The sequence below is a fragment of the Eschrichtius robustus genome, chromosome 3, assembly GCF_028021215.1.
Source record: "Eschrichtius robustus isolate mEscRob2 chromosome 3, mEscRob2.pri, whole genome shotgun sequence".
Lineage (NCBI taxonomy): Eukaryota > Metazoa > Chordata > Mammalia > Artiodactyla > Eschrichtiidae > Eschrichtius > Eschrichtius robustus.
The window spans coordinates 99,618,817-99,641,910 of NC_090826.1; the positions used below are offsets into that span (position 1 = coordinate 99,618,817).

General features: G+C 39.9%; 1 pseudogene; it reads right to left on the bottom strand.

Moving 5' to 3' along the window:
* Nucleotides 1–4,715: 4,715 nt before the first annotated feature.
* LOC137760626 (F-box only protein 27 pseudogene) lies at nucleotides 4,716–5,345 on the bottom strand (annotated as a pseudogene).
* Nucleotides 5,346–23,094: the final 17,749 nt, after the last annotated feature.

Genomic DNA, 23,094 nt, shown 5'->3' on the forward strand with positions numbered 1-23,094 from the left:
CCAACTGTCTCATATTTTCCAACACTTGTTTTTTCCATTTTATTATTAATATTAATACTGCCATTCTAATGGGTATAAAGTAGTATCTCATGTGGTTTGTTTTAAATTTTGAAATCAATTTTTTCTCTCTTTTTTTATTTTTGTTTTTATTTGTGGTAAAATACACAAAACATAGAATTTACCTTCATAACTATTTTAGATATATAGTTCATTAATGTTAAGTATATTCACATTGTGGTGCAACCAATTTCCAAAACTTCACCTTGCAAAACTGAAACTATGCCCGTTAAGCAACTCCCCGTTCTCCTCTCCCCTCAACCACCATTCTACTTTCTGTCTCTATGAATTTGATGACTCTAGGGTATCTCATATTAATGGAATAGTATTTGTCTTTTTGGGACTGGCTTATTTCACTTAGCATAATGTCCTCAAAAGTTCATCCATGTTGTAGCATGTGTCAGAATTTCCTTTCTTTTTAAAGTTGAATAATATTCCATTGTAGGACTTCCTCGGCACTCCAGTGGTTAAGACTGTGCTTCCACTGCAGGGGGCACAGGCTTGATCCCTGGTTGATCCCGCATACCGTGTGGTGCGGCCAAATAATAATAATAATAATAGTAATAATATTCCATTGTATATATACACCACATTTTATTTATCCATTCACTTGTCGATGGACCCTTGGGTTGCCTCTACCATTTGGCTTTATGAATAACACTGCTATGAACATGGGTGTGCAACTATTTCTTCGAGACCCTCTTTTCAATTCTTTTGGTGTATGCCTAGAAATGGAGTTGCTGCCTCATATATAAATCTGTTTTTAATTTCTTGAGAAACTGCCATATTCTTTTCCATAGTGGCTGTACTATTTTATATTCCTATCAACAGTGCACAAGGGCTCCAATTTTTCCATATCCTCCAACACTTGTTATTTTCTGTTTTTTTGATAATAGCCGTTCAGTTGGTATGAGGTAGCATCTCATTGTGGTTTTGATTTCCATTTCTCTAATGACTAATGATAGTGAGCATCTTTTTATATGTTTGTTGGCTATATGTATATCCTTGGAGAAATGTATTACAAATCCTTTACCCATTTTTAAATTGGATTGTCTTTTTATTGTTGAGTTGGATGAGTTCGTTATATATTCTGGATACAAATCCTTTTTATCAAGATACATGATTTGCAAAAGGATTTATTTTAAACTATCCTCTATTGAGGTATACTTTACATAGAGTAAAATATACAGATCTTAAGTGTACAGCTGAATGAAGTTTGATAAATTTATACATACCTGTAACTTTCATCCAGGGCAAGTTAAAGAATACTTTTGTCACCCCAGATAATTCCCTTGGGACCCTTTCCAGGCAGTCGCCCATTCCTCTCTGCCCAATGCAATGATTATTTTTATTTCTGTCAATAGAAATTAGTTTTCCATGTCTCTGAAACTCATAGAACAAATTGTGTAATATGTACTACTTGTGTCTGGCTTCTTTTACTCAACATTATATCTGTGAGATTCATCTGTGGTATTGCATATATTCAGTTGATACTTTTTTATTGCTGAATTTTAAATTTTGATGAAGTCCAATTTATCCACTGTTTTTTTTGGGGGGGGGCCGTTGTTGTTTTTTACAGTTAGTGCTTTTTGTGTTCTATATGAAAAATGTTTTCTGACCTCCCGTTCCTCTACCACCAGGTTGCAAAGATATTTTCCTATATTTCCTTCTGAAAGATTTAGAATTTTAGCTTTCACATTCAGGCCTATGATGCATATCAAATTCATTTTTGTTTAATATGCGGTGAAGTTGAGGGGTGGTTGGTGTTTATTTTTTTTTCTCCCACAGATATCCAGTTGTTCCAGCACTGTTTATTGGGAAACTTTTTCATCCTTCATTGAATTGCTTTGGTTATTTTGTTAAAATTAATATATGGTATATATGTGTAGGTCTATTTTTGGACTCTCTGTTCTGTATTGCTGATCTATTTGTCCATTCTAATGCCATTACTACCTTGTCTTTCATTAATATAGCTTTTTATTTTAATAAGTCTGGAAATTAGGTAGTTTGCCCTAGAGCTTTGCCCTTCCTCTTCAATATTGTTTTAGTTATTCTGAGTCCTATCCACTTCTGTATAAATTTTAAAATAAGTTGTCAATTTCAACCAGAAAAGCCCATTTGGGGTTTTTATTGGGATTGCATTGAATCTATAGAACATATGGTGAGAATTGTCATCTTAACAATATTAAGTCTTCTAATCCGTGAATATGGTATTATATCTCTTCATCTGATTAGGTCTCCTTTAGGCTCTCTCAGCAATGTCTTGTTTTAATGTAGACGTTTTGCACAGTTTCATTAAAATTATTCTAGGTATTTTTGGTTATTTTAAAATAGCATTGTTTTATTTTAACTTTTGAATTGCTCATTGCTAGTAGAAATAAAATTTATTTTGCATATTGAATTTGTATCTGTAACCTTGCCAAATTCACTTATTATTTCTAGTAATTTGTTTGTAGATTTCCTTGGATTTTCTACATACACAATCATGTCATCTGCAAAAAAGAAAGTTTTACTTTTTTCTTACAATCTTAATCCCTTTTCCTTTTCCTTGCCTTACTGTATTGGCTAAGCCCACCAGTACAATGGTAAATAGTAGACATAAGAATGGACATCTTTGCTTTGTTTTAATTTTAGAGGGAAGTGTTAAATATTTCACCATTAAGTTTGATGTCAGCTATAAGCTTTTATATACAGCCTTATCAGATTAATGAATTTCCTTTCAATTTTTTGTTTTTTAAGAGTTTTTAAAAATATTTATTTATTTGTTTATTTATTTTGGCTGCGCTGGATCTTCATTGCGGCACACGGGATCTTCATTGTGGCATGCGGGATATTTACTTGTGGCATGTGGGCTCCTTAGTTGTGGCATGAGAACTCTTAGTTGAAGCATGCATGCGGGATATAGTTCCCTGACCAGGGATCAAACCTGGGCCCCGTGCATTGGGAGTGCGGAGTCTTACCCACTGGACCACCAGGGAAGTCCCTGCTAAGAGTTTTTATCATGAACAGGTGTTAAATTTTATGAAATGCATTCTGTATATTTACTGAGATAATTACATGTTTTTTCTCCTTAATTCTGTTAATATGGTAAATTACACTATTTAATTTCTTTTTTAAAAATACCTTTTATTATGGAAAGTTTCAAACACATAAAAAGGAAATAGAATAGTATAATAAACTCCCAGGTTACCCATCACCTAACTTCTTATACCATTTGTACCCGCATCAAATCCCCACACTTAAAAGTTCGTTCAGGTTTTTTGCTTTGGATCTTTTCTATTTGTCACTTTCTCTCTAATTCTTTTCCTTCCCCCTTTTCTCCCTCTTCTACTTTCCCTTTCTCCTCATACCTTGTCCTTCTCCTCCTTCTGCCTCTTTCCTTCCTTATTACTCCCCCTCGCTTCTTTCTCTTCCTCTTTTCCTCCTCTTCTCCTCTCTTCCCCTCATCCTCCTCATCTTCCTCTTTTTCTGGTAAAGTTGACAAATTCCTTATTATTATTTAATAAAGATAAATGAATTCAATGAAATTCTTTTCTTGCACCGCATTTCATACAATTCAAATTAACAAAGTTTTCTGTATACAATTTAATCTATTAGAATACTACCAGAATTTTTGTCAAGCACTGAAATGTTACACATTAGTCATGATTATAAATTCCATCAATGTAGTCTAAAATATGTAAGTGTATTAACTGGAACTTAGTTAATTACAGAGACTTCGTACCTTTCCTTTCTTTTTTCTCGGCAGATATGTTGCTCATTTATTCTCTCCATGTTTGAAAAGAATTTCAAAATAAAATAATTTTATACACCATACAATTCAGAGCAGAGTTGGGCTCAGGGGACCACTTCATGGTTCACAGGGTGGGCAGAACCCTCTGTCTCCAAACATTTTTTGCGCTAGTTTGACTTTCTGCTGTGAGTCCTGGTCCCAGTCTTGCTTGAAACCCCATGAGGTTAAGTTCACCACCCAAGGGGGCTGGAATTTTCCAAGCCATAGGGATGAGCTTCTAGTTCAGAGGTGAAAGAGGGCTTCCTGGAAGGGACCAATAAAGCCTCTGCAGCAGAAACAGGAGGAGACAAGGGCAGAAGGCACGGGGCTGGACCAGAGAGCCTCTGGGGGGATGGTGGAGCTCTCAGGATCCAGCATTTCCCTGTGCTCAACCGTGGGTTTCCATTCAGTAGAACAGGGTCTGCCTTAGAAAGCAGCAGAAACTTTCTTCTAGTAGCTTCCAAAACCTGAAGACAGGGCCCAGCAGGAACTTCGACTGGACGCAGGAGATCCCAGGATGCCAGGGAGCTACAAGCCCTTGATTACTGAGGTGGCCCAGCCAATGGGCCCAGCTCCTGGAAGGCACAGTCAGGTAGTTTTGCAAGGACAGCCCATGACTAGGACAGGCAGACCCACACAAACACACTGGAGTTGGTAAAAGGGACTCCATATTGCTCATTCCCTAACTCCAGCTTCGACACCCATTGTTCAAAAGACACAAAGTGAACACCATTCTTGAGGTTGGAGAACACATGGCTGGCCTCAAAGGGGGACTCTCCTCCACCGCCGGATGTGAAAAGAATTTGAAGAGAAATGATGCAGGACAGCCTGGAATTTGGACAATTAGCTGATATATACATATATGGTTAGTGCCTCTTCATTCCATCTAGCAGGCAGAGACACAAATCTCAATCTTTCCACTATCCAGGAGTTCTGGCCAGAAACCCTCCTTCTCCAGGTCCAAAACTTCCCTCCTTTGAAACCACCTGTGACCAGGTAGGTAGTAGGCAGGTAGGAAGTGGACATCACAAGGAGCTGCAGGCATGCCCTTACATTTTCCCTCCTTTGTCCAGCCATCCCCACCACTCAGCATAGGCTGTTCTGGGAAGCCATCTAGGCCCCTGGGGTTCAGGACGAGGTTGCGTCCTATGGGTCTGCGCTCGCAGAAGCGGCCCAGGACGCAGGGCCTGAGGTCGTCGGCGGCGGGCAGGCAGGTGCTGACGATGGGCCACAGGGCGGCGTGTTTCCGGGGCAGGATGCTCAGCCACAGGGCCTGGCAGTCCACCAGGTCGCGCCAGCGCCTGCACACCTGGCGGCGGGGCCTGAGCAGCATGTGGGGGGGCACGTGGCTCAGCACCATCAGGAGCAGCTCGGCTGGCAGTTGGTTCAGGCCCAGCGCCTCCTCGGGTTCCTGCTCTAGCAAGGGGATCCCGACAGGCTGGCGCCTGGAGGAGGTCTTCTCACCAGGCTCAGCTGCGACCTGCATCTCAGCCAGCGCCCCTCCTGGGTGGGCCATCACCTTGCTTCACGTCTCTTTCCTTTCTAAGACAAGTTAGAGCACTTTATCATTTCGCTGTTTCGGGTAAATAATCTGAAAATGCACTGCTTATGGCTATGCTTAACAAGTTGTGATATATGGTGGAAAATACATATAATACAGGGCCAAAAAGATAACCTTTAAGTATTTTATACTTTTTTGACTTAGGGCCCTCAAGTTAAATGAAAAATTTGAGGTTTATATGGTTGTTTTTCATTGTTATTGTTGTTGCAGATTTTACCATCTGAAGAGGATAGAATGAAAAAAGAAATGAGAAATCAGCTTGTTGTGAAGCTTGTGAGAAAAAAAATAAGGTAATTTGGATGTTATATGAAAGAATATCTTCAAACCTATGCTTATTTTGGCAAAATTTAAAAAATTTTAATGGCAAAATATAGCTGGAAGAAACAGGATAATGAATCAAACTTACATTCCCATCTTACTTTAAAAGAGGAATAAATTTTACTAATAGAAGTCATATAGAATAGCTAATGAAGTGAAATGTGTGAAATGAAATGAAATGAAACCTATTATTTTCATTATCTGGGTGCTCTTGAGGAGCAGTGATTATTTCATCAAAAGAAAAAGTGTTGATTTGAAGATATTGTCACATTGTATAAGAAATTAGAGGGCTTCCCTTCCCTGGTGGCGCAGTGGTTGAGAATCTGCCTGCCAATGCAGGGGACACGGGTTCGAGCCCTGCTCTGGGAAGATCCCACATGCCGCGGAGCAACTAGGCCCATGAGCCACAATTACTGAGCCTGCGCGTCTGGAGCTTGTGCTCCGCAACAAGAGAGGGCGCGATAGTGAGAGGCCGGCGCACCGCGATGAAGAGTGGCCCCCGCTCGCTGCAACTGGAGAAAGCCCTCGCACAGAAACGAAGACCCAACACAGCCAAAAATAAATAAATAAATAAATTTATTTAAAAAAAAAAAAAAAGAAATTAGAAAATCACATTTATCATGTAGCTACATTTTTCATATTAAAACTCTAAGGATAGTTCTAAACATTCTTATGCTATTCCAACTCTGAAAATTGCTTGGAAAAACTTTTAGAGAATTACAATTTGTTTTTCTGGGAGAAGATTGCATTAGCCCTACCCTTACAACCAAATTCCTCCAAACACTCATTTGCAGGTGTCAGTAATACACACCATTTTAAACAATACTTCCACAGAAATCATCAGTCACATGAACATGTACTACTCCCATAGCCAGACTCCACATCCAATAAGAACACATGCATTTGTTCTTCTTTCTCCTCTACCCCCAAATAAAAAATAAACAAACAAATCCCCTAGCTAGGGAGCTACCAGAGAGAAGGCGGAGGTGAGGCTGAAGGTAGGAGCTGCTGGAACACAGTAATCACATTTCCTCTCCTCCAGCCCCCCTCCCCTCTCCATTTTAAATTGAGGTAATAAAGGTAAAATTACACGTGTAGATCTTAAGCGATCAGTTTAATGAGTTTTGACAATCTTATATTCCTCTCTAACCACCACCTGAAAAAAAAAGATATAGAACATTCTGTCACCCCAGGAGGTTTCTTCTTGCCCTTTCCAGTCTGTTCCCCCTCTTTCCAAGGAAACACACTTCTGATTTCTGTCCCCATAGCTTTGTTTAGCATTGTCCTGGACTTCATATATGGAATCATACAGTAATATACTATTTTATGCCTGGACACTTTCACTCAGCATATTTCTAAGATTATCCATGTTGCTGCTAATTTCAGTAGCATGTTCCTTTTAGTTGCTGAGTAGTATTTCATTATATGAATATACCACATTTTTTTTAAGACTTTATTTTTTAGAACAGTTTTAGGTTTACAATAAAACTGAGAGGAAGGTAAAAAGAAATGAGAAAGAAATGGTATTTTCCATATACCCGCTGCCCCCATACATGCACAGCCTTCCCCATTATCAACATCACTCACCAAAATGGTACATTTTGGTACATTTTCCTACCAAGGATGACCCTACATTGATACATCATAATCCCCAAAGTTCATAGTTTACCTAAGGGTTTATTCCTGGTGTTGTACATTCTATGGTTTTGGACAAATGTATAATGACATGTATCTATCTTTATATAATATCATACACAATATTTTCACTGCCCTAAAAAGTTGTTGTCCTCTGTCTATTCATCTTCTCCACCCCCCAACCACCCCCTCTTCAAATCCCTGGCAACCATTGATCTTTTCACTGTCTCTATAGTTTTACCTTTTCCATGATGTCATATAGTTGGAATCGCATAGTATGTAGCCTTTTCAGATTGGCTTCTTTCACTTAGGAATATGCATTTAAAATTCCTCCATGTCTTCGCATGGCTTGATAGTTCATTTCTTTTTAGTGCTAAATAATATTTCATTATCTGGGTTATATTAGTGTATCCATTCATCTACTGCAGGACATCTTGGTTGCTTCCAAGTTTTAGCAATTATGAATAAAGCTGCTCTGAACCTCCTTCTGCAGGTTTGTAGGTGGATATAAGTTTTCAATTCTATTGGGTAAATACCAAGGAACACGATTGCTTGATTGTTTGGTACAAGTATATTTTGTCTTGTAAGGAACCACCAAACTGTCTTCCAAAGTGGCTGTACCATTTTGCATTCCCACCAGCAATGAATAAAAGTTCCGGGACTTCCTGGTGGCCCAGTGGTTAAGAATCCGCCTGCCAATGCAGGGGACACGGGTTCGAGCCCTGGTCTGGGAAGATCCCACATGCCACAGAGCAACTAAGCCGTGTGCCACAACTACTGAGTCTGCGCTCTAGAGCCCACGAGCCACAACTACTGAGCCTGTGTGCCACAACTACTGAAACCCGTGCACCTAGAGCCCATGCTCTGCAACAAGAGAAGCCACCGCAATGGGAAGGAGGCGCACCACAACATAGAGTAGCCCCCGCTTGCCGCAACTAGAGAAAGCCCGCGCACAACAACGAGGGCCCAATGCAGCCAAAAATAAATAAATAAATAAATAAATTATTTTTAAAAGTTCCTGTTGCTTCACCTCCTCACCAGTGTTTGAGGTTGTCAGTGTTCTGGATTTTGGCCAGTCTAATAGGTGTGCAGTAGGATCTTATTGTTTTAATTTGCATTTCCCTGATGATATATGATGTGGAACATCTTTTCATATGATTATTTGCCATTTGTATATCTTCTTTGGTGTTAAGGTGTTTGACCCATTTTAAAATCAGGTTTTCTTATTGTTCAGTTTTCAGAGTTCTTTGTGTATTTTGATTAATAGTCCTTTGTCAGATGTGTCTTTTGCAAATATTTTCTCCCAGTCTGGCTTCTCTTCTAATTCTCTTGGTAACTGTGTTTCTCAGAGCCAAGTTTTTTAATTTTAATGAAGTAAAGCTTATCAATTATTTCCTTCATGGATTACACCAGAATTTTTTAAACCCATTCTTCTGTTTATATACTTATAGGTTGTTTCCAATTTGAGACCTTTATAACAAACACGGCTGTGACTATTTGTATAGACACATGCTTTTCTCTCTCTTTGGTAGATACCTAAAAGTAGAATTATTAGGTCATAGGGTAAAGGTATGTTTAAGTTCATTAGAGGGGACTTCCCTGGCAGTCCAGTGGTTAGGACTCTGTGCTTCCACCGCAGGGGGCGCGGGTTCCATCCCTGGTCAGGGAACTAGGACGCCACGTGCCCTGCAGCATGGCCAAAAAAAAAAAGTTCATTAGAAACTACTAAGTCCTCCAAAGTGGTTGTACTATTTTACCAGCAATGTATTACAGGTCAATTGCTCCATATTCTTGTTAACATTTAACATTGTTAGAGTTTTTTTTACTGTGGCCATTCTGATGCATAGGAAATGGTACCTTATTGTGGTTTTAATTTACATTTTCTTAATGACTGGTGAAGTTTAGTACCTTTTCATGTGCTTATTTGACATCATATGTATTCTTTTTTAAAATTGAAATATAGCTGAGGTACAATAGTATTTTAGTTTCAGGTATATAATACTTTGATTCAATATTTTTATAGATTATACTCCATTTAAGGTTACTATAAAATATTGGCTATATTCCCTGTGCTGTACAATATATCCTTGTAGATTATTCACTTTATACATGGTAGTTTGTACCTCTTAATCCTGTACCCCTATAACTCCCCACCCCCTTCACTCTCCCCAGTGGTAACAACTAGTTTGATCTCTATACCTATGAGTCTGTTTCTCTTTTGTTATATTCATTCACTTGTTTTATTTTTTCGATTTCACATATAAGTGACAACATACAGTATTTGTCTTTGTCTGTCTGTCTGACTTATTTCACTTAGTGTAATACCCTCTGTATCCATCCATGTTGTTGCAAGTGGCAAGATTTCTTTTTTTTTTTCTGGCTGAGTAATATTCTATTGTGTGTGTGTGTGTGTGTGTGTGTGTGTGTGTGTGTCTTCTTGTTAATTCATCTGTTGATGGACATTTTGGTTGCTTCCATATCTCAGCTATTGTAAATAGTGCTGCAGTGAATATCAGTGTGCATGTGTCTTTCAAAGGAAATTGCAAACATTAATAAACTTCCCTCTCAATAGTTCAGCATACATAGCACTAACTAGAGTTCAGTATTTGTTGATAGTATTTTTTCTTTTCAGGAAAATTTGAATGACTATATTTTATAGTTGTAATTTGTAATATTAACTTATTAAGGTCAGTGACTTTACCAGAGCAAATTTTTGATCATTATAAATAGAAAATTTTGAAACTGGAATATTACATAATAATTTATTTCTCCATTTTATTTTGTTTGCATAGTACTGAAATGATTGATGATTGATCAAAATAAGTAGTCACAAATGGTAACAGATTTTTAAAATAGCTCATGGAATTTTAGGAAATTAGGTCTAAATTTTATAATTTAGGTCACACTTCAATGACATTAATTCTAAAGCTGGAAGGAAGTATATAAGACATTTTTCTTTTTAAATTGTAATCAGAATAGTATCTAATAAGAGTTCAGGTATTTTTTTCATATATGTAATAGTTGGGCATAACTTACCCCAACTAACAATAAATGCTAGAAGTGTCTATAATTGTTCACTGGTTATCATACAACTGATCATTGCAATGTGAAGAAAATTTGTTCCAAAAAGATGAATCTTCTACATTTATTGAGTGTGCTATGTTATCTACTCATGTGTATGATTTTACAACCTGGATTTTTAAAAAGGAGCTACCATCTACCTAGTCGACCACACATTAAGAAAAAGCTCATATTAAGTGCACAGCAATGGGAGAAGAATCTCTATTCAAAGAGCTAAGTTTCTGCCAAGGGAGGAATTAAGAAAATGCACTCGTACCCCCGCCCTAGAATGCCACACTTAGGAATCAAAGGAGGTCTCTGGCAGCCAGGCCCAGCAGGCTTGACAGGTTAGTCTTTCTAATCCCTCCCTGGGAACACGCTGTTCAACACTGTCTGCTGTGGTGGCAGGAAGCTAATTCTGCTTCTCTGTGAATAATGGAGGGTACCACCACCCTGAGGATTGTCAGAAGCCAGGGGAGCCAGTGCTTGGGTAGACTTATTTGCTTCAGGGCACTAGGCTGGTTGGAACCCCTTGGAGAATCCAGCTGGAAAAAGTCACAAAACCCATGCAAGGCATCCTAAATAACCACGCTTAAATTAAGGTAGAGGATTGCCTCTTGAAGAGGCTCAGGACCTTCAGTCCAGGAGTGATTGGCACTTCATTCACTTCTACATGGAGGAAAAAAAAGTTTCTGGAATATTCAAAAACTGCCCCGGTGACCTGATTTCATTGGCATGGACCCAGTCTGTTCTGAGAAGTTGTGGTGCAGTTGTGGTATGGCAAGAAGAATACTATTTTTGGAGTAAGAAAACACTTAGCTTGGAACGTATGGATCACAAGACCTTGAACAAGTCACCTAACCTCAGTTTTCCTCATCAGTAAATGGATTGTTGTGGTAAGAACTTCATAAGATAAGCCACGTGGAAGCACCTGACACTAATGCTCAGAATACATTACTTAATCTGAATACAGTCTCCTAAGTAAAACAGATATTCCTTAACACACCAACAGATGCTCTGAGTGAGGGAGGGAGGAAAGGAGAAAGTTTTTAATTGAACTGTTATTAAATAAATTGGAGGTGCTCATGTAATTGTAGCTATTATTACTTCACCTTTTAGAATCGAAAGGAAAGTGATACATCACCTAAGATAATGCTGAGGTAAATACATGTAACTTTTGCTTTCTTATGTCTGGTGATAGATACTGTGCACTTCTGGGGAGGCCAGATCACAAGTTGGCCTTAAACGTATATAATGGACAGCTTTTATTCTTGCCTGACTAGCATCCATTCCTCCTTTTATGTTATAGCACCTAGTTTTCCTCTATCATTCTCAGTTCATTGTTCCTGGGGGGAGAAGAGTCCACGCCAGCTCCAGAAGTGGACTTGTAAGCCAGGCCTTTCCGATCAGAGCATTACATTTATGGCAGATCCCATTGATTGGCTAACCTAATCCCCATTCTCAACCCCCTTCTTCCCAGCCTAACTCAACTGGAGAGTCTGGAAGAGCAAAATACTTGGCTTTCCAGCCTTGCTTGAGGGTAGGAGTAGCCTTGTGACCCAGTTATGATCAGTGAGTCATGAGCAGAAGTCTGCTGGGTGATTTTGGGAAAACTTTCGCTTTCTTCAACGAGGGACGTTTGCTGCCCGTAGCATCCTTCTTCCTGCCTGGAACCTGGATGTGATTTTTTGGAGCTGCAGCTGCCATCTTGCAATAATGAAGAAAAAGCCAAAGAACTATAAAAAAATGTCAGTCCATTGAATCATCAGCAGTAGCTATCTATTCCACACATTATTTATTTATTTATTTATTTATTTTTGGCTGCATTGGGTCTTTGTTGCTGCGCGCGGGCTTTCTCTAGTTGCGGCGAGCAGGGGCTACTCTTCGTTGCGGTGCGCGGGCTTCTCATTGCGGTGGCTTCTCTTGTTGCAGAGCACAGGGTCTAGGCATGCAGGCTTCAGTAGATGTGGCTCGCAGGCTCTAGAGCTCAGGCTCAGTAGTTGTGGCACAGGGGCTTAGTTGCTCCGCGGCATGTGGGATCTTCCCAGACCAGAGCTCGAACCCGTGTCCCCTGCATTGGCAGACGGATTCTTAACCACTGTGCCACCAGGGAAGTCCCACATCTTTTAATATAAGGAACATGAACTTCATTTTGTTTTATCAAGTACTCTGTTGTCTGAAATTGAAGGCATCTCTAACTGATAAAATATTTCCTTGGGTGTACTGATTGATTCAAGGATGGCCATGTGCTCAAGTTAGACCAATCAGAGCCAATGAGACTCAGTTTTAGGACTTTCAATGGACTGTTAGAATAAGAAGTTCTCTATCTGTAGACCTGAAAGTAGAAAGATATAAGCCTAGAACTGCTGGCAGCCAACTTGCCCCAACTTGGGATCAGCCAGTATGAGAATGAAGCCAGTACAGAGAAGACACAGATGAGATAGGGAGAGAGAGTGAGTTATGATGATATCCTTTGAGTCCCTGATCCAGATTTGCCTAAAGGGAGGGTGCCTCTGGACTTTTTAAATACAGGAGCCAATAAATCCCTTTTTGGCTCCAGCTTGTCTGAGATATGAGCTTTCCGTCACGTATCATAACCTGACTAATACTTGGCAACATATTACCGGTGCTGCTTTTGGTCCATATTTTCTCCTGCCTGCACTGCCTCAAGTACCTAAGAGCAGGGCTTAATATTTATCCGTTTTTAGTGAGTCCCTTCCTCCTTCAGCTTCTCTGTTGATACTTTTGTGGGTCCACCCACAAGGAGAGGCCTCTGCTCTGGGTGAGAGGAGATGAAAGATCCCATACATTTTAGGAGAGACTTTCCGGCACAGGGAAGCACAGTACACATGTTTCCTCTCTGACTGAAATTCATGAAGAGGCTCTTCAGAGAGGTAGGAAAGGGGAGACTAGAGGGAGTTGGGGGGTGGAAGGATAATTTGGTTTATTACAATTAAATTGTTTCAACTTTTTTCCCCTTACTATCAAAGTCATGCAGTAAATATAAAAAGAGGGAATTCCCTGGTGGTCCAGTGGTTAAGACTCTGCACTTCCATTGCAGGGGGCCCGGGTTGCCATGCGGCGTGGCCAAAAAAATAGAGATCACTATGTTTCTCAAGCGATTTTTCTTTTCTTCTCATAGTCTTCCATATTATGTCTGCTGGAAAGCATTGTCTTTGATAATCAAAATAAAATGATGGTTGAATCCATTTGATAGCAACAAACCAGTTTTCAAGGCCAAGGGATAGCAATAGTCTGGTCCATTGTCAGGGAAGTCTTAACCACTGGACCACCAGGGAACTCCCAGTAAGTACTGTGTTTGAATTTACTCTCTTCAGGCTTTCACTCCCATATTCCACCAAAACTGCCTTTGCTGATAAGTTCACATTGCCAGATTTGATGGTTAATTCTTGGTCTTTTTACTTCACCTGTTGGCAGCATTTTACACAGTCCTTTGGAGTCCAGGTAGTGAGGCAGTCAGGAGTGTAGACTCTGGAGCCAGCAAAAGTTCAAAATTAGAGCTTCACCACCGCGAGCTGTGTAACCTTGAGAGAGACCTTTAAACTCTGTGCCTCAAGTTTGTTATCTATAACATGGGAATGATAATAATATCATCTAATTCATAGTGTTGCGAAGATTAAGTTGTACTAAGAATAGTAGTAGTAGTAGTTGGTGGTAGTTGGTAGTAGTTGGTAGTAGTAGTAATATGCTTTCTTGAGTTGGCTTCCAGGATCTCACACTCACTCATCTTTTTTCTTACTTCAGTCCCCTGATCCCTAAAGCTGTCCCAGATCCCTGTCACTGTACCTCTTTAACTACATCACTCTCTTAGTGAGCTCATCCAGTCTTACAATTTTAAATACTATCAGCAGTGGACACTATTATGTACCATCCACATACCCCTTCAAGGAAGGATTTGTGCCCCAGCTGCTAAGGCTACCATCAGTGGACGGCCTTCATCTGTCAGCCCTTTCAGGGATAACCTCAGCTGCACAGAGCCTCCCTGCCTGAGGCCATGTCTTTCAGGAGGTGGTCGACATTCAATAACTGGTTGAGGCAAGAGTATAAAGGCTTACTATTTCAGCCTCACATAGGACAACTCTGCCAGGCCATTTCAGCTCCAGAGCTTCTCAGGGAATCAACTTGGGTTGTCAGGCCTGCATCACAGCTCAACTCCCTCTGCCCAATCCTGCTTCTTCTACCTGCCTTCCAGAGATGTTGATTCCAAGGACATTCTCTGGGAAACATCCAAACACTGAAGTCTGCCTCAGAATCTGCTTCCCAAAAAACCCAAATTGTGATGCTATTTATATGTTGATGACTCTCAAATTTTATATCAACAGTCTAATCTTCTCTGAACTCCAAATTGTATAGTCAACTGCCTGCTTGGAAATTTAACAGACATCACAAATTTAATGTACCTAAAACTGGGCTCTTCTTTTTAAATTTATTTTTTTGTTGAAGTATAGTTGATTCACAATGTTTCAGGTGTACAGCAAAGTGATTCTGTTTTACACATATATATAAATACATGTATTTATATATATATAAAAATATACATGTTCTTTTTCAGATTCTTTTCCATTATAGGTTATTACAGGATATTGAGTATAGTTCCCTGTGTTATACAGAAGGTCCTTATTATTTTATAGATAGCAGTGTGTATGCGTTAATCCCAAATTCCTAATTTATCCCTCCCCCCTCTTCCCCTTTGGTAACCATAAGTTTGTTTACTATGTCTGTGAGTCTATTTCTGTTTTGTAAATAAGTTCACTTGTATCATTGTTTTTAGATTCCACAAATAAGTGATATCATATTTGTCTTTCTCTGTCTGACTTACTTCACTTAGTGTGATAATCTCTAGGTCCATCCATGTTGCTGCAAATGGAATTATTTTGCTCTCTTTTATGGCTGAGTAATATTCCATTGTGTATATATATATATACCACATCTTCTTTATCCATTTTTCTGTTGATGGACATTTAGGTTGTTTCCATGTCTTGGCTATTGTAAATAGTGCTGCTGTGAATATTGGGGTGCATGTATCTTTTCGAATTAGAGTTTTCATCTTTTCTGGATATATGCCCAGGAGTGGGATTGCTGGATCATATAGTAACTCTATTTTCAGTTTTTTAAGGAACCCCATACCATTCTCAATAGTGGCTGGACCAGTTTACATTCCCACCAACAATGTAGGAAAGTTCCCTTTTCTCCACACCCTCTCCAGCATTTATTATTTGTAGACTTTTTAAAAACTTAATTAATTAATTAATTTAGTTTTGGCTGTGTTGGGTCTTTGGTGCTGCGCGCGGGCTTTCTCTAGCTGCGGTAAGCGGGGACTACTCTTCGTTGTGGTGCACAGGCTTCTCATTGCAGTGGCTTATTTTGTTGCGGAGCACAGGCTCTAGGCGTGCGGGCTTCAGTAGTTCTGGCACACAGGCTCAGTAGTTGTGGCACTTGGGCTTAGTTGCTCCACGGCATGTGGGATCTTCCTGGACCAGGGCTTGAACCCATGTCCCCTGCATTGGCAGGCGGATTCTTAACCACTGAGCCACCAAGGAAGTCCCTGTAGACTTTCTAATGATGGCCATTCTGACTGGTGTGAGGTTTTGATTTGCATTGTGGTTTTGATTTACATTTCTCTAATAATTAGCAACGTTGAACATCTTTTCATGTGCCTGTTGGCCCTCTGTGTGTCTTCTTCGGAGAAGTGTCTGTTTAGGTCTTCTGCCCATTTTTTTTGATTGAATTGTAAAACTGTGCTCTTAACCTTTCCATTTCCAAAAGCTTTCTTCTTCTCTTCTCATTAAATGACAATTATTTCAGTTGTTCAGGCCAAAAACGGGGAGCAATACTTGATTCTTCTCTTTACTTCATAACTTAATTCCCACTATCAGCAAATCCTATCTATCCTACTATCAAAATATATCAAAAACCACTTATCGGGACTTCCCTGGTGGCACAGAGGTTAAGAATCTGCCTGCCAATGCAGAGGACATGGGTTCAAGCCCTGGTCCGGGAAGATCCCACATGCCGCGGAGCAACTAAGCCTGTGCGCCACAACTACTGAACCTGTGCTCTAGAGCCTGCGAGCCACAACTACTGAGCCCGCTTGCCTAGAGCCCGTGCTCTGCAACAAGAGAAGCCACTGCAATGAGAAGCCCACGCACTGCAACAAAGAGTAGCCCCTGCTCACCGCAGCTAGAGAAAGCCCGCGTGTATCAACAGAGACCCAACACAGCCAAAAATAAATAAATAAATAAATAATTATTTTTAAAAACCCACTTATCATTTCCACTACTAACAGCCTGACCTACACCACCATTATCTCTTCTTTGGTTTATTTTAATACCTTTCTAATTGAACTCCCTGCTTTTCTCTTCCTCTTTTACATTCTATTTAATTTATTTTTTGTTGTTTGTATGTCAAAATACAGATTATTTTTTGTTGAAGAATAGTTGATTTACAATATTGTATTAGTTTCAGGTGTACAGCATAGTAATTCAGTATTTTTGCAGATTATATTCCACATTAGGTTACTGTAAGATAATGGGTATAATTCCCTGTGCTATACAGTAAATTCTTGTTGCTTATCTATTTTATATATAGTAGTTTGTATCTGTTAATCCCATACCCCTAATTTGCCCCTCCCCACTTCCCTCTCCCCTTTGATAACCACAAGTTTGTTTTCTATGTCTGTGAGTCTGTTTCTGTTTCGTGTATACATTAATTTGTATTATTTTTTAGATTCCGTATATAAGTGATATCATATAGCATTTGTTTTTCTCTGTCTGACTTATTTCACTAAGCATAATACTCTCTAAGTCCATCCACATTGCTGCAAATGGCAGTATTTCATTCTTTTTATGGCTGAGTAATATTCCATTGTATATATATACCACATCTTCTTAATTCAACTGTTTATTGATGGGCACTTGGGTTGCTTCCATGTCTTGGCTATTGTAAATAGTGTAAACATTGGAGTGTGTGTATCTTTTCAAATTAGTATTTTCATTCTTTCTGGATATATACCCAGGAGTAGACTTGCTGGATCATATGGTAGTTCTATCTTTAGCTTTTTGAGGAACCTCCATACTGTTTTCCATAGTGGCTGCACCAATTTACATTCCCACCAACAGTGTACAAGGGTTCCCTTTCCTCCAAATCTTCTCCAACATTTGTTATTTGTAGACTTTTTGGTGACAGTCATTCTGACAAGTATTAGGTGATACCCCGTTGTGGTTTTGATTTGCATTTCTCTAATAATTAGCAATATTGAGCATATTTTCATGTGTCTGTTAGCTATCTGTATGTCTTCTTTGGAAAAATGTCTATTCAAGTCTTCTGCCCAATTTTTTTTTTTAATAAATTTATTTATTTTATTTAATTTTATTTTTGACTGTGCTGTGTGTTCGTTGCTGCATGCAGGCTTTCTCTAGTTGCGGCGAGCGGAGGCTACTCTTCATTGAGGTGTGCGGGCTTCTCTTTGCAGTGGCTTCTCTTGTAGAGCACGGGCTCTAGCCACGTGGGCTTCAGTAGTTGTGGCATGTGGGCTCAGTAGTTGTGGTTCATGGGCTCTAGAGCACAGGCTCAGTAGTTGTGGCGCATGGACTTATTTGCTCCGTGGCATGTGGGATCTTCCCAGACCAGGGCTCAAACCTGTGTCCCCTGCATTGGCAGGCAGATTCTTAACCACTGTGCCACAAAGGAAGCCCTTCTGCCCATTTTTTGATTGTATTGTTTATCTCTTTGGTATTTAGTTGTATGAGCTGTTTGTATAGTTTGGATATTAACCTCTGGTTGGTCGCATCATTTGCAAATATTTTCTCCCACTCAGTAGGTTGTTTTTTCATTTTGTTGATCGTTTCCTTTGCTGTGCAAAAGCTTTTAAGTTTAATTAGGTCCCATTTGTTTACTTTTGCTCTTACTTCTTTTGCCTTGGGAGACTAATCCAAGAAAATATTGCTATGATTTATGTCAAAGAGTGTTATGCCTATGTTCTCTTCTAGGAGTTTTATGGCCTCGTGTCTTACATTTAGGTCTTTAAAGCATTTTGAGTTTATTTTTTTATGTGGTGTGAGGGAATGTTCTAATTTCATTGTTTTACATGTGGCTATCCACTTTTTCCAGCACCACTGTTGAGGAGACTGTCTTTTCTCCATTTTATGTTCTTGCCTCCTTTGTCATAGATTAATTGACAATAGGTGCGTGGGCTTATTTCTGGGCTCTCTGTTCTGTTCCACTGATCTGTGTGTCTGTTTCTGTGCCAATACCGTGCTGTTTTTCTGCATTCTATTTTAGATCAAGTAGCTAGAGTGGTAGTACTAAATGTAAATTATATCATGTCACTCCTCTGCTCAACACCCTGCAATGTGAGAAGATAAATAAAATTGGTAAATCTCTCTCCAGACTGATCAGATAAAAAGAGATACGTCATAAATTACCAATATCAGTAATGAGAGAGGACATCACTACAGATCCTATACATATAAAAAGGGATAATAAGAGAATATTATGAATAATTTTATGCCAATGCATTTGACAACTTAGATAAAATAGATATATCTCTTGAATGACAAAAGTATCAAAGCTTGTATGACTGGAAATGATGATCAAATGTTGAATATATGTGATAACAGCAAAAATCTAGTCAGAAGAAAAGCGTGATTTCAGAGGAAAATCCTTCAACTCATGATGTTTGTTGTAGTATTTGTTTTGCTCCTGTCACTATTGTTAGTTATCCTTTATTATGTTAAGGAAGTTCTCACCTATTCCTGCTTTGCTAATTTTTTATTATAAAAACTGCCAACTTTTATTAATTTATTTTCCTGCATCTATAAGATAGTCCTATGATTTTTTGCTATTATTTGTTAAGTGGTAAATTATCTTGACCACAGTCTAATATAAAAGCAATTTTAGATTCTTTTAAAAAAATAAAGTATCAAAGCTCACTCAAAAATAAATAGGTAGACCTTCAAGATGGCAGAGGAGTAAGATGTGGAGATCACCTTCCTCCCCACAAATACATCAGAAGTAGTTCTACAAGTGGAACTCCTACAGAACACCTACTGAATGCAAGCAGAAGACCTCAGACTTCCCCAAAGGCAAGAAAATCCCCACATACCTGGGTAGGGCAAAAGAAAAAAGAAAAAACAGAGACAAAAGAATAGGGGTGGGACCTGCACCTCTGGGAGGGAGCTGTGAAGGAGGAAAAGTTTCCACACACTAGGAAGTCCCTTCACTGGTGGAGACGGGGGGGGGGGGGGGTGGGTGGGGGGAGAAGCTTCGGAGCCACGGAGGAGAGCACAGCCACAGGGATGCAGAGGGCAAAGTGGAGAGATTCCCACACAGAGGATTGGTGCCGACCAGCACTCACCAGCCCGAGAGGCTTGTCTGCTCACCCGCAGGGGTGGGTGGTGGCTGCGAGCTGAGGCTAGGATTCTGAGGTCAGACGCCAGGGAGAGGACTGGAGTTGGCTGCGTGAACACAGCCTGAGGGGGCTAGTGCACCACAGCTAGCTGGGAGAGAGTCCAGGAAAAAGTCTGGACCTGCCAAAGAGGCAAGAGACCATTGTTTCGGGGTGCGTGAGAAGAGAGGATTCAGAGCACCGCCTAAACGAGCTCCAGAGACGGGCGTGAGCTGTGATTATCAGCTTGGACCCCAGAGACGGGCATGAAATGCTAAGGCTGCTGCTGCTGCCACCAAGAATCCTGTGCGCAAACACAGGTCACTATCCACATGCCGCCCCCTGCAGGAGACTGTATAACCCGCCACTGCCAGGGTCCCGTGATCCAGGGATAACTTCCCCAGGAGAACAAACAGCGAGCCTCAGACTGTTGCAATGTCATGCTGGCCTCTGCTGCTACAGGCTCCCACCGCATTCCAGTTATGACTACCGTACCCTCCCCCCCCGCACCCCCCCCCCCCCCCCGGCATGAGTGAGCCAGAGCCCCTTACTCAGCTGCTGCTTTAACACCCTCCTGTCTGGGCAGGGAACAGAAGCCTGCGGGCTACCTACACGCAGAGGTGGGGCCAAAATCAAAGCTGAACCCCAGGAGCTGTGCGAACAAAGAAGAGAAAGGGAAATTTCTCGGTGCAGCCTCAGGAGCAGCACATTAAATCCCCACAATCAACTTGATGTACCCTGCATCTGTGGAATACCTCAATAGACAACGAATTGTCCCAAAATTGAGTTGGTGGACTTTAGGAGCAACTATAAACTTGGGGTTTGCTGTCTGCGATTGATTTCTTTCTCATATTTCTGTAAATCTTAGTTTAGTTTTTAGCACTTGTTATCATTGGTGGATTTGTTTTTTGGTTTCGTTGCTCTCTTCTTTTTTTTTTTAATTATTATTTTTTTATGTTAATAATTTTATTTTTAATTTTCTTTCTTTTTTTCTCCCTTTTCTTCTGAGCTGGGTGGCTGACAGAGTCTTGGTGCTCTGGCCTGATGTCAGGCCTGAGCTTCTGAGGTGGGAGAGCCAAGTTCAGGACATTGGATCACCAGAGACCTCCCGGCCCCACATAATATCAATTGGTGAGAGCTCTCCCAGAGATCTCCATCTCAACACTAAGACCCAGGTCCACCCAGTGGCCAGCAAGCTCCAGTGCTGGATGCCCCATGCCAAACAACTAGTAAGACAAGAACACAACCCTGCCCATTAGCAGAGAGGCTGCCTAAAATCATACTAAGTTCACAGACACCCCAAAACACACCACCAGACACGGCCCTGCCCACCAGAAAGACAAGATCCAGCCTCATCCACCAGAACACAGGCACCAGTCCCCTCCACCAAGAAGGCTACACAAGCCACTGAACCATGCTCACCCACTGAGGGCAGACACCAAAAACAATGGGAACTACGAACCTGCAGCCTGCGAAAAAGGAGACCCCAAACACAGTAAGTTAAGCAAAATGAGAAGACAGAAAAATATGGAGCAAGGTAATACTGAGGGAGCAAGGTAAAAACCCATGGGACTAAACAAATGAAGAGGAAATAAGCAGGCTACCTGAAAAAGAATTCAGAGTAATGATAGTAAAGATGATCCAAAATCTTGGAAATAGAATGGACAAAATACAAGAAACGTTTAACAAGAACCTAGAAGAACTAAAGAGCAAACAATGATGAACAACACAATAAATGAAATTAAAAATTCCCTAGAAGGAATCAATAGCAGAATAACTGAGGCAGAAGAACATATAAGTGACCTGGAAGATAAAATAGTGGAAATAATTACTGCAGAGCAGAATAAAGAAAAAAGAATGAAAAGAATTGAGGACAATCTCAGAGACCCCTGGGACAACATTAAACACACCAACATTCGAATTATATGGGTCCCAGAAGAAGAGAAAAAGAAAGGGTCTGAGAAAATATTTGAAGGTATTATAGTTGAAAACTTCCCTAATATGGGAAAGGAAATAGTTGATCACCTCCAGGAAGTGCAGAGAGTCCTATACAGGATAAATCCAAGGAGAAACACTCCAAGACACATATTAATCAAACTATCAAAAATTAAACACTAAGAAGAAATATTAAAAGCAGCAAGGGAAAAACAACAAATAATGTACAAGGGAATCCCCGTAAGGTTAACAGCTGATCTTTCAGCAAAAATTCTGCAAGCCAGAATGGAGTGGCAGGACATATTTAAAGGGATGAAAGGGAAAAACCTACAACCAAGATTACTCTCCCCAGAAAGGATCTCATTCAGAGTCAATGGAGAAATTAAAACCTTTACAGACAAACAAAATTAAGAGAATTCAGCACCACCAAACCAGCTTTACAACAAATGCTAAAGGTACTTCTCTAAGTGGGAAACACAAGAGAAGGAAAAGACCTACAAAAACAAACCCAAAACAATTAAAAATGGTAATAAGAACAGACATATCAATAATTACCATAAATGTAAATGGATTAAATACTCCAACCAAAAGACATAGACTGGCTGAATGGATACAAAAACAAGACCCATACATATGCTGTCTACAAGAGACCCACTTCAGACCTAGGGACACATACAGACTGAAACTGAGGGGATAGAAAAAGATATTCCATGCAAATGGAAATCAAAAGAAAACTGGAGTAGCAATTCTCATATCAGACAAAATAGACTTTAAAATAAAGACTATTACAAGAGACAAAGAAGGACACTACATAATGATCAAGTGATCAATCCAAGAAGAAGATATAACAATTGTAAATATTTATGCACCCAACATAGGAGCACCTCAATACATAAGGCAAATGCTAACAGCCATAAAAGGGGAAATTGACAGCAACACAATAATAGTAGGGGACTTTAACACCCCACTTTCACCAATGGACAGATCAACCAAAATGAAAATAAATAAGGAAACACAAGCTTTAAATGACACATTGGACAAGATGGACTTAATTGATATTTATAGGACATTCCATCCAAAACCAACAGAATACACATTCTTCTCAAGTGCTCATGGAACATTCTCCAGGATAGATCATATCTTGGGTCACAAATCAAGCCTTGGAAAATTTAAGAAAATTGAAATCGTATCAAGTATCTTTTCCGACCACAATGCTATGAGACTAGATATCAATTACAGGAAAAAAACCTAAAAAATACAAACACATGGAGGCTAAACAGTATGCTACTAAACAACCAAGAGATCACTGAAGAAATCAAAGAGGAAATCAAAAAATACCTAGAAACAAAT